The 13,441-nt window shown below is 42.5% G+C and overlaps 1 protein-coding gene across 1 annotated transcript in view; it reads right to left on the reverse strand.

The window, feature by feature from the left end:
* The window catches only part of LOC137641531 (zinc finger and SCAN domain-containing protein 2-like), an 83,171-nt gene that overhangs the window by 65,326 nt on the left and 4,404 nt on the right, over window positions 1-13,441 (reverse strand). The window lies entirely within an intron of this gene.

Genomic DNA, 13,441 nt, shown 5'->3' on the forward strand with positions numbered 1-13,441 from the left:
GCAAGGGCTGCGGCCTACATAGGCTGTGTGTGGAGGAATGAAGTGTGACTCGTCCTAGGAAGTTGACCTGAAGTTCTTTAGATGGAACTTAAGGCTAGGACTCTCCCAATACCACCTCGTCAGGGTATGGGGACGTGACAGTATTAGCTTAATACTAGGAACACAAGGGAACATGGTTTGCCTGCAGTGGTTTGAGGTCAGCTGTGCAGAGAACCCAGGATGCCGCTTTCCCCAAGAGAGGGGAAGGAGAGCCCTGGGGTGCCTGTGAGTGCCAGTGCGCTACCTTAGGCACCTCCTGGGCGGCGCGCTGTGATGTGGAAGCGCGCTGGCGAGCTCGTGGGCGCTGGGACTGGAACTGCGCGTGGGCGCGCTTCGCACGTAACTCCAGACGGGCACTGCGAGTCCAGAGGAACCTGTGAGCGCCTGTACGCTAGCGTAGGAACCTCTTGAACTGCAGGAACCGGGGAACGCTGGGGCACAGGTGGGCGCTGGCGCGCTGTCACAGGAACTGCTGGAGGGCGCAGGGGAACCCTGGCGCGTAGCAGGAACAGGGGCGCGCACGCACGTAGGTGAGCGCTAAGACAGGAACAGCGGCAGCAGCAGGAGGGCGCGCAGGAAGAACCTGGCGCTTGAGGGCAAGGGGCGCGGTTTTGCGCTCAAGACCCTTCAGCCTCGAAGGGCCCGGTGCCTGCGCAGTGGCAGGATTAGGTGGCGCGCAACGCGCATCTGCAACATCAAAGGGTGACGGCAAGTCAGCAGGTCTGGAGGGAGACTGGTTACTGTGTCCCGAAGGACGACCATCATCCGAAGGGGAGCGCGAACGATCCCCGGAAAGGTCTAAGGTGGTAGCTGTCAAGGTCGGCGAACGGCGAGTCGTCTCCTCCGCATAGGACTGTGGCGACGACAAGTCGAAGAGGCGCCTCCTAACTCCCTTGTGAGGGGAAGGAAGGCCTCTACGGCGAAGGGGAAGACGAGCCTTCCGCCTTATACGCCCACGAGGGGCCGTGGGATCAGCAGGCTAACCATCAAGGGGCCTCCGCAGAGAAGTCTCTGTAAGTGAACTCCCCCGAGGGGGAGAATCACCGGCAGGAGAGACCGTGGGACTTAGATCCTCCTTCGAAAGGTGTTCGGAGGGGGAGTCTAAGCCGTCAGCTACCTCAGCAACAGGAACGGGGGTTAGACTCGACCCACGAGATGTCTCCGTCACAACAACGTCAACCACAGACAGAAGATCTATCCCTACTGTAGTTGGCGATTGTTTGACAGCTGCACCAAGTTTGATCGTGTCAAACAGGGCTTCCTTGGAGGGCGAACCCTGCAGCCCCAAGGAAGCCCAAAGCTGAAAAAAATCACTATTAGACATATTCAAATCCTCCTCCGGGGGAGGAGGGGCAGCCGCCTCGCTATGGGAGGCGACTACTGTACCTCTCCAGTACCCCGGGATTGGTCAACAGCAATACGGTCTACGCTACCACTTGCCGGCCTCTCGGAGGAGACCGCTCGAGGGGGAGCTTCGGAGGAGGAAAGGGCTACGGAAGAAGAAGTCCTAGAATTTTCTCTCTTCAAAGAAGCCTCTGAAGAAGAAAGATCCCTTTTGGACTTTTTCTTCCGGCACCGGGCAAACCTCTCCCACTGCGAGGTAGACCACTCCCTACATTCTAGACACACGTTACCACTATCACACCGCTGGCCCCTACAGTGAGGACATAAGGTGTGGGGATCGGTGTCGACCGCCGACATAAAAGTCCCACAAGGGTGGCCGGGAAGTCCAGGGCACGTACGCATAATCAGTAGAGGCCAACTTCAAACACACTGTGAAAAGAAAAAGCAAAAACAGATTAAATATGGCAGTCAAAGCGAGGGAGAGAGCACACAGGTCTGTTCTCCGCCCGAGCCAAAAGTAAAGTGAAGCATTCACCAGTGTGGGGGGGGGTAGCTAGCTACCCCTCCCTACCCCCCGCTAACTAGCAGTGGGGTAGTAAACTCTCGTTAAAACTTTTATGGTTCGTCATTTCAACTACGCCGAAGTAATTACCCCATGTAAATAGCGCGGTTTGTATTTCAGTTACGGATCAAATAAATTTTTAAATATACTTACCTGGTAGTTACATTTATATAGCTTAAATCTCGCGTTTCGACGCGACACGACAGAAATTCAAATTCGTGGCGATCGCCGCCATGACAGTAGGTGGTCATACATGAGCGCTATCACTCGTAGGTTAGCAGAACCATTCCCAACATCTTCAGAAATTCCATGTCTCTGTTTTCAGAGGGGAGGAGGGAGGGCCCTTTTAAATATGTACCTACCAGGTAAGTATATTTAAAAATTTATTTTATAATATAAATACCATTTTTAAATATGTAACTTCCCTGGTAGTTACATATATATAGCTGATTCACACAGTTGGAGGTGGGTTGAAAACCTCATCCCATTGGGGATTCGTATAATTATTAATAACTACAATAGTAGTACTAACAATCTGGTTCTAACCTGATAAGGAAGCTGGCTTCACAATGATACTGCCTCATTTCGCATGCATTCCTTAAGAGACTCAGCGATCCACTCAAGGAGCTGTAAGTCTCTGGGGCTGCCACAAGGTCCTCGACCTTAGCGTGGCTAGACCACCACCCTTGCAAACCTGGCATAGCCAAGGATACTGATTCTGGCGTTCTAACCTGATAAGGAAGCTGGCCTCACAATGATACTGCCTGGTTTCGCCTGCATGCCTTAAGAGACTCAGCGATCCTCTCAGGGGGCTGAAAAGTCTCTTGGGGCTGCCAGAAGGTCCTCGACCTTAGAGTGGCTAGACCACCACCCTTGCAAACCTGGCGTAGCCAACGATACTGATTCTGACCACCTACTCCAAAAAAAATTTTTTTTTTTTAAAATCAATTTAATTTGAATCCTAGATTGAGGGAAGGCTGCGACAACCCTCACAGACAACCTGTGAACACATTAAAACTAACTTGACTTGCATCAGAGACTGACGGAAGGCTGCGACAACCCTCACAGACAACCTGTGAACACATTAAAACTAACTTGACTTGCATCAGAGACTGACGGAAGGCTGCGACAACCCTCACAGACAACCTGTGAACACCAGTACAAGAAAAAAAAAAAAGGCAAGGGTATATAATTAGTTATCGGGAAGAGGCAGTAGACCCTTCTCTAACTACGAAGCCGGAGGTAACGTACGGACCCAGGGAACAGCAATCCTCATACTGGGTCTGGACATCATTGAGATAGCAGTCTGTGAAGATTGATTTACTTCGTCAGAAAGTAGGCTCCAAAATTGACTTCATTGACCTATTGTGTTTGTAAGCCATAGAAATTGCTACAGCTCTAACCTCGTGTGGTTTTACCTTAAGGATAGGGAAAACTTCTTACTCACAATCCTGGATAGTTTCCCTTATTAAATCCTTAATGAAAAAAGCCAGGGTATTCTTTGATAAAGGCAAAGAGGGCTTTTTAACTGAGCATCAGAGGCTGTCTGTCTCGTCTTTGAAAAGAAAGCCTAGCTGAAGGGAGCAAATTGCATTGTCTCCATTAAAGCCCATCTTCTTGCTGATGGCTTTTAACTCTCCTAATCTTTTGACTGAAGCCAATGAAATTAGGATGAAAGTCTTCTTGGTAAGATACTTCCAAGATGCCTTGTCCAACTGTACAAACCTACTTGAGGTTAAAAAGGCCAGGACTACATCCAGGTTCCACGAGGAGGTTGGATTGTCCTTCCTCTTAGTCGTCTCAAAAGATCTGAGATCTGAGAAATCCTTGTTACCTGACACGCCAATGTGTCGGTTACGAAAGACGGAGGTTAATATGCTGAGGTAACCCTTGATGAAAGGCACAGCTAGCTTCTCTTTTGTACGCAGATACAACAGAAAACCTCTGCTATATTGGCTACAGAGGTATTGGTAGAGGAAAGTCTATTATTCCTGTACCACAAACTAAATATGCCCCACTCAGATTAGTCAACCCTAATAGTGGTAATGATCTGGGGGTATCTACCAGCCACTCCATCATCTCCGCAACCCAATGTCTCATGGGCCAAAAAAGGAGCTATCATGGTCATGCCGACGTTGGGCGAATCCCTGAAACTTTTCAGGACTCTGTCCAGGATCTTGAATGGAGGAAAAGCGTACATGTTTAGACCTTCCTAATTCAGAAGAAAAGCGTCCAGTGCGACTGCTTCCTGGTCTGGTACTGGAGAGCAAAATACCGGCAACCTCTATGTTATTTGCGAGGCGAAGAGGTCTATCGAGTGTTGACCCCACAACATCAAAAGGTTGGTGCATACCTCGTGATGTAGGGTCCATTCTGCAGTAAGAACTTGCCTTCTCCTGCTGAGTAGATCCGTCCTGACGTTTTTCTCCCCTTCTATGAAGTGAGTAATCAGGGCTTGGTGAATGGCCACTAGCTCTTTGATATTTATGTGTCATTCCCTCTGAGACTCTATCCACAGATCCCTGTCGCAAATCGTATGCGTCAAACAGGGACGAAATCGACCTCTCTAGTTCAGACAGACTAGACACTTGAAGCACGCCGTGTGCGCGAACTAAACCGTGTGCTGATTGCTGCGAGGGATCGTTAACCGTAGCCGGGTGACCACCAGGGGGAAGTCCTTGCGACATTTCCGGAGTGCCTTGAGCGCGATCTGAACCAATTATCATCCCAAGAAAAATTAAATTCTGTGAGGGTGTTAGTTAAGATTTGGCCAGGTTACCATCAGACCTAACTGTTGCGTTAAGGGCATTATCCTTTGCAGAGCCTCCAGACACTTTACTTGTGATTCTGCTCTGAGTGGTCAGTCGCCCAGGTACAAAGAAAAACCTTACTCCCTTTATGTGAAGCCAGGGAGTCACTTTGGACATCACCCGGGTAAAAAAACATACTTGTACAATGGACTGACGTCGAGAACAGGTTTTCATCCCACCTCGAGCTTTTTGGAACTAGGAAAAGTATGTTGTAAAAACCCCTGCGAGGAGGTGTCCTCTACATTTCTACGACTGATTTCGACAGCATAAGGCTCACTTGTTCTTAAAGAGCTGCTGCCTTGTTTCCTGAGTGGATTGTTGTCAACTCTAAGGGTACCGACGACTTGGGAGGCACAACACGTCTCACTTTTTTATTCAATTTGTTGTCTTGAGAATCTGCGAGTTTGACCTCCAGTCGCAATCCTCCGAGTTCCCATTGAATGGGCTCTTCCACGAAAGAGCTGACGAGTGGGAAGAGCCTCCTTTTGTACCCTTGCTAAAAAGCTAGCTGGGAGGATTTTAGTAGTCCTAGAGGAAAAATCTTGCGCAGCCTGTTAATCTCCGAACAAGGGACAAACCTGAAGATAAGAAGGAACAACACAGAGTCCTCTTTTTAAAAACTCCTGCCGTGAAAAGGGCGGAAAGTTCGATGGGGCCATCCCTCCAGGCCTTATCCAGACAGGCAATCAGATGCATCTGAGCTTTGTTCTTAGGGTCTGTGGCTTCTGCGAGAGTTCCGAGAGTCCAGTCCGTAAGGCTGAAGACTTCTATTGTCTAAAAGTTTACTTCAGCCGATGGTCCATTTCAGAATTGGACCACATAAACTTTGACTTGATCATAGTTGACCTTTGTGAGAAAAAGAAAAAGGAGGCCTTCCCTAGATCCTTTCTCTTGGACGTCCATTGGTTGAGAGTTGAGAAAACTCTCTTAACCGATCTAGCCAGGACCATATTCTTGAATGTTTTCGGGGTCTGCCCTTCAAAAACTGAGGGAAGGCTCTGAAGAATAGTGAGAGAAAAAAAAATCTCCTGGGTAGAGATGTTAACACTGTCAGGAGTTTTTTTTTTTTTTTTTTAATCAGCTGACTGTAATGAATCCTGAGATTCGTCTTCCAATTCGGCAAATAGAACATCGATTCCCTGATTCGAATGAGTAGGAGACAAAACGGTGTCATCCTGTCGGTTATCATCTTCCAAAAATAATTCATCTTGTCCTGAAGAAATCTCGTGAAGGATATCGTCCAGTTGCGAAGAAGCATCACGTTAATGTAATGTAAGCCTTGAGGGAGAGACAGGTTCCAGTGCTTCCAGCATAAGATCATCATGCTGTAATGGAGCATCAACATCTGTAAACCCATGCGAGGGAAAATCTTGATCGCGTGCCTCCAGCATGCGTTCAGCACGTTGTATGTCAACAGTGTGACGCAAGAGAGCGTTAGTTGTGCGTTCAGAAAATCACGAAGAGATAAAAAACTTGTCTATCCTGTTGCGAGGCCAAGTCCCGACCATAGGAGTCCATCATGGGTCCAGATTGAGACTGTTGTATGTTTCCATGAGAGGTATCAGTCTAATGCATGCGTCCTGAATGCCGTGTTTGCCGCGAGGAAGCGTTAGTATTGCATCCAGTCAATCGCAAAGAAGAGACAACTGTTTGTCTATAGTGACGTGTGACAAAACGTGACTGCATGCGTCCAGCATATGTCCAGACAGCCACATGAGTCCAATTTGCCGTGAGTTTACAGACTGCTGCATGAGTCCAATTTGCCGTGAGTTTACAGACTGCTGCATGCGTCCAGATTGCCGTGAGCTAACAGCGTGTCACATGCGTCTCGCATGAGCGATAGTTGCGCGTTCCGTAGATCGCAAAGGCGAGACAATTACTTGTCTATAGTGACGTGGGGACAAAACCTGACTGCACGCGACCAGTATACAGTGAACCCTCGTTTATCGCGGTAGATAGGTTCCAGACGCGGCCGCGATAGGTGAAAATCCGCGAAGTAGTAACACCATATTTACCTATTTATTTGACATGTATATTCAGACTTTTAAAACCTTCCCTTGTACGTAGTACTGTTAACAAACTACCCTTTAATGTACAGAACACTTAATGCATGTAATACAGTACCCTAAACTAAAACAGGCACAAATATTAAAGGCGACTTTATATCATGCGTTTCCTAAACACGCCAAAAAGCACGATAAAAAATGGCAACCAATGTTTTGTTTACGTTTATCTCTGATCCTAACGAAGAAACAAACGCATTTACACATCTGTTTATAGGTTAGTTTTTGCATCAATTATATTGATTATTCAGTACAGTATGTTGATTTGGTTATTACTAATGTTTTACTTAATTTTTCTTAGGACTTCCAAATGAAATTTTTTTCTTTATGACGCCGCCTGAAACGACGGCGTCATAAAGTACGCTCAGTAAACAAACTAAGGAATTTAACCCGCATGATGGAAGTGATAAATAATGATATTACAGTAAAAGCTTTTATAAAATATGTTATTACAAATATTATTTACCGTATCTATATAAAATCATACATACGTAGCAAAGCAGGAAAACAGAGAGAGAGAGAGAGAGAGAGAGAGAGAGAGAGAGAGAGAGAGAGAGAGAGAGAGAGAGAGAGAGAGAGAGAGAGTTTTACATACGTAAATGTAAATTTTAAACAAAACAAAAATAGCCCCATTTCATATAAAATAGATTACAAATATTTTACTTTATCATATTACAGTAGTCTGTATAATACTGTAAAGTTCAGTACAGTATGTTGTTGTTAAAGTCGTGGCGATGAAATTCTCACGAAACAAAAACACGCCATTTGATTACAACAGCTGATTCATTCTCTCTCTCTCTCTCTCTCTCTCTCTCTCTCTCTTCGTGTTATACAATACTTACATTTAGATGAAGAAACTAAAATTAGTTTTCTTGGTGTCAATTAAATACGAAATGAAATAATTAGGCCGAGTCTACATCCATTTCAATCATAGCCAAAAATAGGGCATCCGATTTCATCAGCAAACCACTATTTTTTGGGAAATATAATTTTATTCTAGAAAATTGCCACTCTTTAAATAGTTAATTGCACATTAAGAAAGCGTGTACTTTTGTTTTTAAATTTCGGGTGTGTTTTAAAAATCGAGTATTGTTGACTTTTTTTTTTTTTTTTTACTTTTGGCTGTGATTAGCTCAGCTGTCATCTAGCTGCCGCTCTTGAGTGTGTACGAATACACTAACAAAGTATCATTTATACCATTTCTTAACTTATTCAAACCGTCTACAGTATACAGTTGATATTACATAAGCACCAATGTGTTATAACCTATCAAATTTTTTTGTTTATTACATTTAAACCCCCCCCCTCTATCTCTCTCTCTCTCTCTCTCTCTCTCTCTCTCTCTCTCTCTGTGGGCTACTTTTCACTACCTCCCATTCCTTACCTCTCTCTATCTCTCTAACAAATGATATCTTTGTTGCTCCTCAAAGTTTCATTTATATTGAAAATCAATCATGATTCAATTTTCCTTACTTTCTCCAATCTTGCACCATCGGTCACATCGCGGTATTTTCGATATTTCCGGAAAATCCGCAATATATGTATAGACATGGGTTTATGAAAAAAAATCCGCGATGGTCGAACCGCGAAGTAGCGAGGGTTCACTGTATGTCCAGACTGCCTCATGCGTCCAGGTTGCCGTGAGCTGTGCGTCCACCTTGTCGCTTGCCGCAACGCAAGCCGATCGCTGCGAGGGAGCATTGCTGAGTATCGGAGGAATACGCTGTCCAATAATATCGCAAGACCGTTTTCTTGGTCTATTGCTGTCCTTAGATTCTTTTAGATGCTATTTTTTCTGCCCGAGAATCGTAAGCGTCCAACAGAGACGAAATCGACCTCTTTAATTCAGACAAATCATATACATGATGAGCGACGTGTGCCCTAACTGAACGATGTACTGATCGCTGCGAGGTATCATCAACTATCGATACTTCCAGCGCGCCTTGATCCCGATCTGTATCGATTGTTGTGAGGTATTGTCAACAGTATTAGGGTGGACACCAGGGGAAAGTCTTTGTGACATTTCCCAAACTGGAGAGGAAAGACTATGCGTCCACCAGCGTGTACTGACGTAAACTGAGCACCTTATACCTCCGAAGAACTATGCATCTTACAAGACTGTTCGGTGCTGACACGTCGACTTCGTCCGTACAGCAGGATGGTTTATGAGGAGACATACGTCTCTTGAATGAATTAGGCTAGGTTCTTGAACGTAGTGGTTCGCCCCAACCACGTCGCGGTTTTGTCTCGTCCGACGAAGATGCAGACATTTTAACCTCGCCTTTCCTGTGGCAAGGGGGAGCGATCTGGGGATAGTTAACATGATCGCTCGAGGGGACGTTTGTTCGCTAATCAAGGTCTGCCATATCCTTTGGCCTTTCGACATTCCTTCTCCCAGGGTTGGGGAGCATGGAAGAGGTCCCGGGCTGGGATTATGATGGACACGAACTGACGCATCCTCCACTGCACTGACACTGAATACTAGCACTTTTAATTATTTCACATTGGATCTTAATAGACCTTCCCATTACGAGAGATTATACTCTTTCGTCAAGGGCTAGAAAGAAATTACAATAGAATATATGATTAGTATTCTCAAAACCAAAATATAAAATAACGATACCAGTAATTGTGAAAAGAAAAAACCATTGTCAAGAGTATTACGTATCGTAGATTGACTGTATTGCGTCATTATATGTGCCATTGAACACTAGCACTTTAAACTATTTCACATTAGATCATAATAGACCTGCCCATGGCGAGAGATTATCCTCTTTAGCCAAGGGCCAGAATGAAAATACAATAGGATATATGAATAATATTAGTATTCTCAAAAGCGAAATATTAAATAACGATACTGTACAAGTATTGTGAAACAAAAATGATCGTTTAATATCTGACATCTCCCTTAGTAATACTACAAGCGTAAAACTCTAATCGAAAATTGACTAAGGGAAATATACTAATAGGACAAATATATACTTGAAAATAATATATTTCCCTACATTATAAACATACTTATGCTTAGTAAGCTAATATTATAAAAATTTCTTGCAAAAAAAGAAAATAATTCACAATGCAAGTCATACTAAGCAGATTACGTCACAGGATTGTGACATCATCACGATGGCGGACTGAATTCCTTCAAGGTAATCAAATCCCGCTCTGCTAAGAGTTACGTTACAAAATAGTGACATCACAATGTTTAATGTAGAAAAAGTCTTCCTTCCATTATAACTTTAAGAGTTGTTCGTTAATAAAGTAGGGGGAAAAAATCTTTGATCCCTCAATGTACGAACAAGGAACAAAAACAAATACAGTATATATATGCTCCCTGCTAATTACAGTGGGGGAGGTAAGCGCAGCTCTAAAGCTGGTCTAGCCCAACACCCAAAGTTTAACAACAGAAGAGCCATTACTGGATCTGGACATCTTTGCTTGAAAATCAAGTTCAATTAAACTGTCCAAGTAGGACCAGCAAAAAACTATCCTATACAATATCTTCGATTCTTGAAAGGCAGCGAAAGCTATTAACAATAATCAGACAAAAGGTACTTCACCAAATTGTAGAATAAAGTAATATATCCACGAAATGAATTCCCAAGGTATTGACTCGATCAACGACAGAGAACTTCTGAAGATGTTAGGAATGGTTCTGATAACCTACGAGTGATGGCGCTCATGTATGACCACCTACTGTCATGGCGGCGATCGCCACGAATTTGAATTTCTGTCGTGCCGCATTGAAACGCGAGATTTAAGCTTTATATATGTAACTACCAGGGAAGTTACATATTTAAAAACAATGCAGTAACTTAATTGTCCCTTAAAATTCACCCATTCAGTACAGAGGCCAAGTAAAGACCATAACATTATTGATCATAAAACAAACCCATAAAGCATATGAGATGTCCACATTGTTCAAAGATACCATGGAACTTGAGAATAAATTAAGCAGTGCAAAAGACACTTATTTCTTTAATAACTACGCACAGCCCAATCCCAAGGTGTATATATTTAATCCACAAAATGTTGCTGATGCCTTAGTTATCTTTCTGTTGACCTTCCATAGAAATTTACATGCATCCTTCATTGTTTGTTAAGAATAAACAAATTATTATCACTAGTAAAGCTACAACCCTAATAGAAAAAGCAAAATGCTACTAGGACATAGGCCCCAACAGGGAAAGCAACCCAGTACAGAAAGGAAAAAAAGAGAAGTAGGGAATACCCCAAAAATAAGAAATAAAAAAATATATATTGAGACCAGTAACAATATTAAATAAACAACTCATAAAGAAACTATGAAATGAAACTTATGTGAGCCTGTTCAACAGAAAAGCATTTGCAACTAGTTTGAATTTTCCGAAGCGGCCCCCCCCCCCCCCTCTCCCTCAACTGCCAGAATAGGAAAATCCCTCAAGAATCTGGTGACAGTTGGAATAAAGCTTCTAAAACGCTGTGTAGTGCTGAACCTTATGATGGAGAAGAGAAGATTGTTAGAATTAACTGCATGCCTAGCACTGTGATTCTATTAAAAAGGTTAAAAAGAGTACAGTAATTTTTCAAGTTCTAAAAAAAAAAAAAAAAAAAAAAAAAAAAAAAAATTTCAAAAGACAAAAATAATAATAAAAAAAAGCATCTTAAATTTTAAGTGTTCAATAGTAAGAATTGAATTTATTATTAAGTGTACATAACATAATTAGCATTGATACGTTTTTATATCTACGGCCTCCTCCCCCCTCGGCCTCCACCCACTACCAGCTCAAGTCACGTCACTCCAAAGGTAAATAAAATTTAATTTTTCCTTTACAGTACAATATATAATTTTTAATTATATGTGTAATGTTATTTAATTATATACTGTACAGTACATGAATATAATACATAAGTATACTGTAGTACAGCGCTTACTACTGTATACTATTTTGTTACGTACTAATTTTCAAGGTTTTTACCTGGGGCTTTGCACGCATTAGCTATTCTATTGCCCGCCATACGATACAAACTCCAGAACGGATTAATGTCGTATGGCGGGGGTCTACTGTATACTGTATATAACCAGCAGGTAAGTTTAAATGTTTAAAACCATAATTTATGAACTAAACAAAAACTCCTGTATTGTTCATAGCATGAGGATGGTGTGTGCACACGTGGAGTGAATATATCTAAGATAATGAAATTGTTCAGTAGCTTTTGACAAACAAGTAATATGCACCTTAATAGCAGACCATACATAGACCAATAAATCATTTACAAAATTAAAGGAAAAGATTTAGAGGTACAGTAATGATAAAATAGTTTGATTCCTCACCTACACGAGATTTTCTATAAGAAATGGCCGTGAGATGGCTATTTTTACATTTCATTTAGAATTAAAAGGGGCGGACAAATAAATTACGCATGAAGCAACAGAAAATGTGAACTGTACTGCAGCGATTCAAGCTGTTTGTTAACATCTGGAAATGTAACAGACCTTATTTGTGTATGCGGAATACTCAAAAACTTTTGGGACGTTTATTCCTCTGACACAATCACTACCTATCGTTTCAAAGCAACTTACGAGTCGAAGTTCCATAATGTTTTCATAATACATCCATTATATACTCAATTAGTGTATGACTGATGTGTGACATGGATGTGTCAAAGGGAAGGTCAAACTAAGATTATTCATAATAATTACAACTCCCACCATTTACTAAATAGTAATCATGTGAGAAATCACGGGAATACATCCCACTTCTCAAAGGTATTAAAGTAAATAGGAATAATGAAATTTTCTCTTTATGCTTATGAAACAGCATCATAAGTCATATTTGGAAAGTGGGGTTGCAGGGGGACTAAGAGAGTATGTGTGCTCTTCCAATATGTGATCTACCAAAGATAGACCTCTCTAATATCATTCAAAAAGTCAGAATATAAATCTACAGATTTTTTTTCTCATCATTCTATAACAGTATTCATCCAGATGTGACTGAAGCATATGTTTAACGGTACCTCTCATTGTTCGCAAAATTTTTATTTTTGCATCTAACCACGATCTTTCTATTGATTGGGTATGCGTTCCAGTGTTTGGGTCGACGTAATGCCGCTGATGGTTAACAATGGAGTGTACCAATCCATGAGAATTCAAGGTGCTATAAGCCGGCCACTCGTCTGAATGTATTATTGATCCTTGTACACATTCACAAATTATTATTGGTAGAAGTGTATTTCTGTCTCGACGATCAACATAAAAATAACGACAGTCAAGACCCTTCTTTAAACCGAACACCCAAGGGCCTTCTATCCGGTTGCCGTGATTCCTATTATTTTCAATTTCTGCTTCACTGTCTGTTGATTCTTGGTCAAGATTTCCTGGAAGTAGTCTTCCACGGTTATATTTCCTAGCTTCTAGCTTCATCTATCTGTATTGGCTCTGCAGTAGTTCAGACCATCTGACCTTTTTGTTGAACTATGTTAGTACAAACTTCACAGCACGTTATACCAGTCAACTAGTGTGGAATGAGATCGTCCAGTGATAACTTCAGCATATTTGATAGGGGTTTCACACTCAAAAAAATACACAATATCCAGAATCTGGCATAAGGAAAGTTTGCAATTCGTCTTATTATTTAAATCAG

This window comes from Palaemon carinicauda, chromosome 5 (genome assembly GCF_036898095.1).
Source record: "Palaemon carinicauda isolate YSFRI2023 chromosome 5, ASM3689809v2, whole genome shotgun sequence".
Classification (NCBI taxonomy): Eukaryota; Metazoa; Arthropoda; class Malacostraca; order Decapoda; family Palaemonidae; genus Palaemon; species Palaemon carinicauda.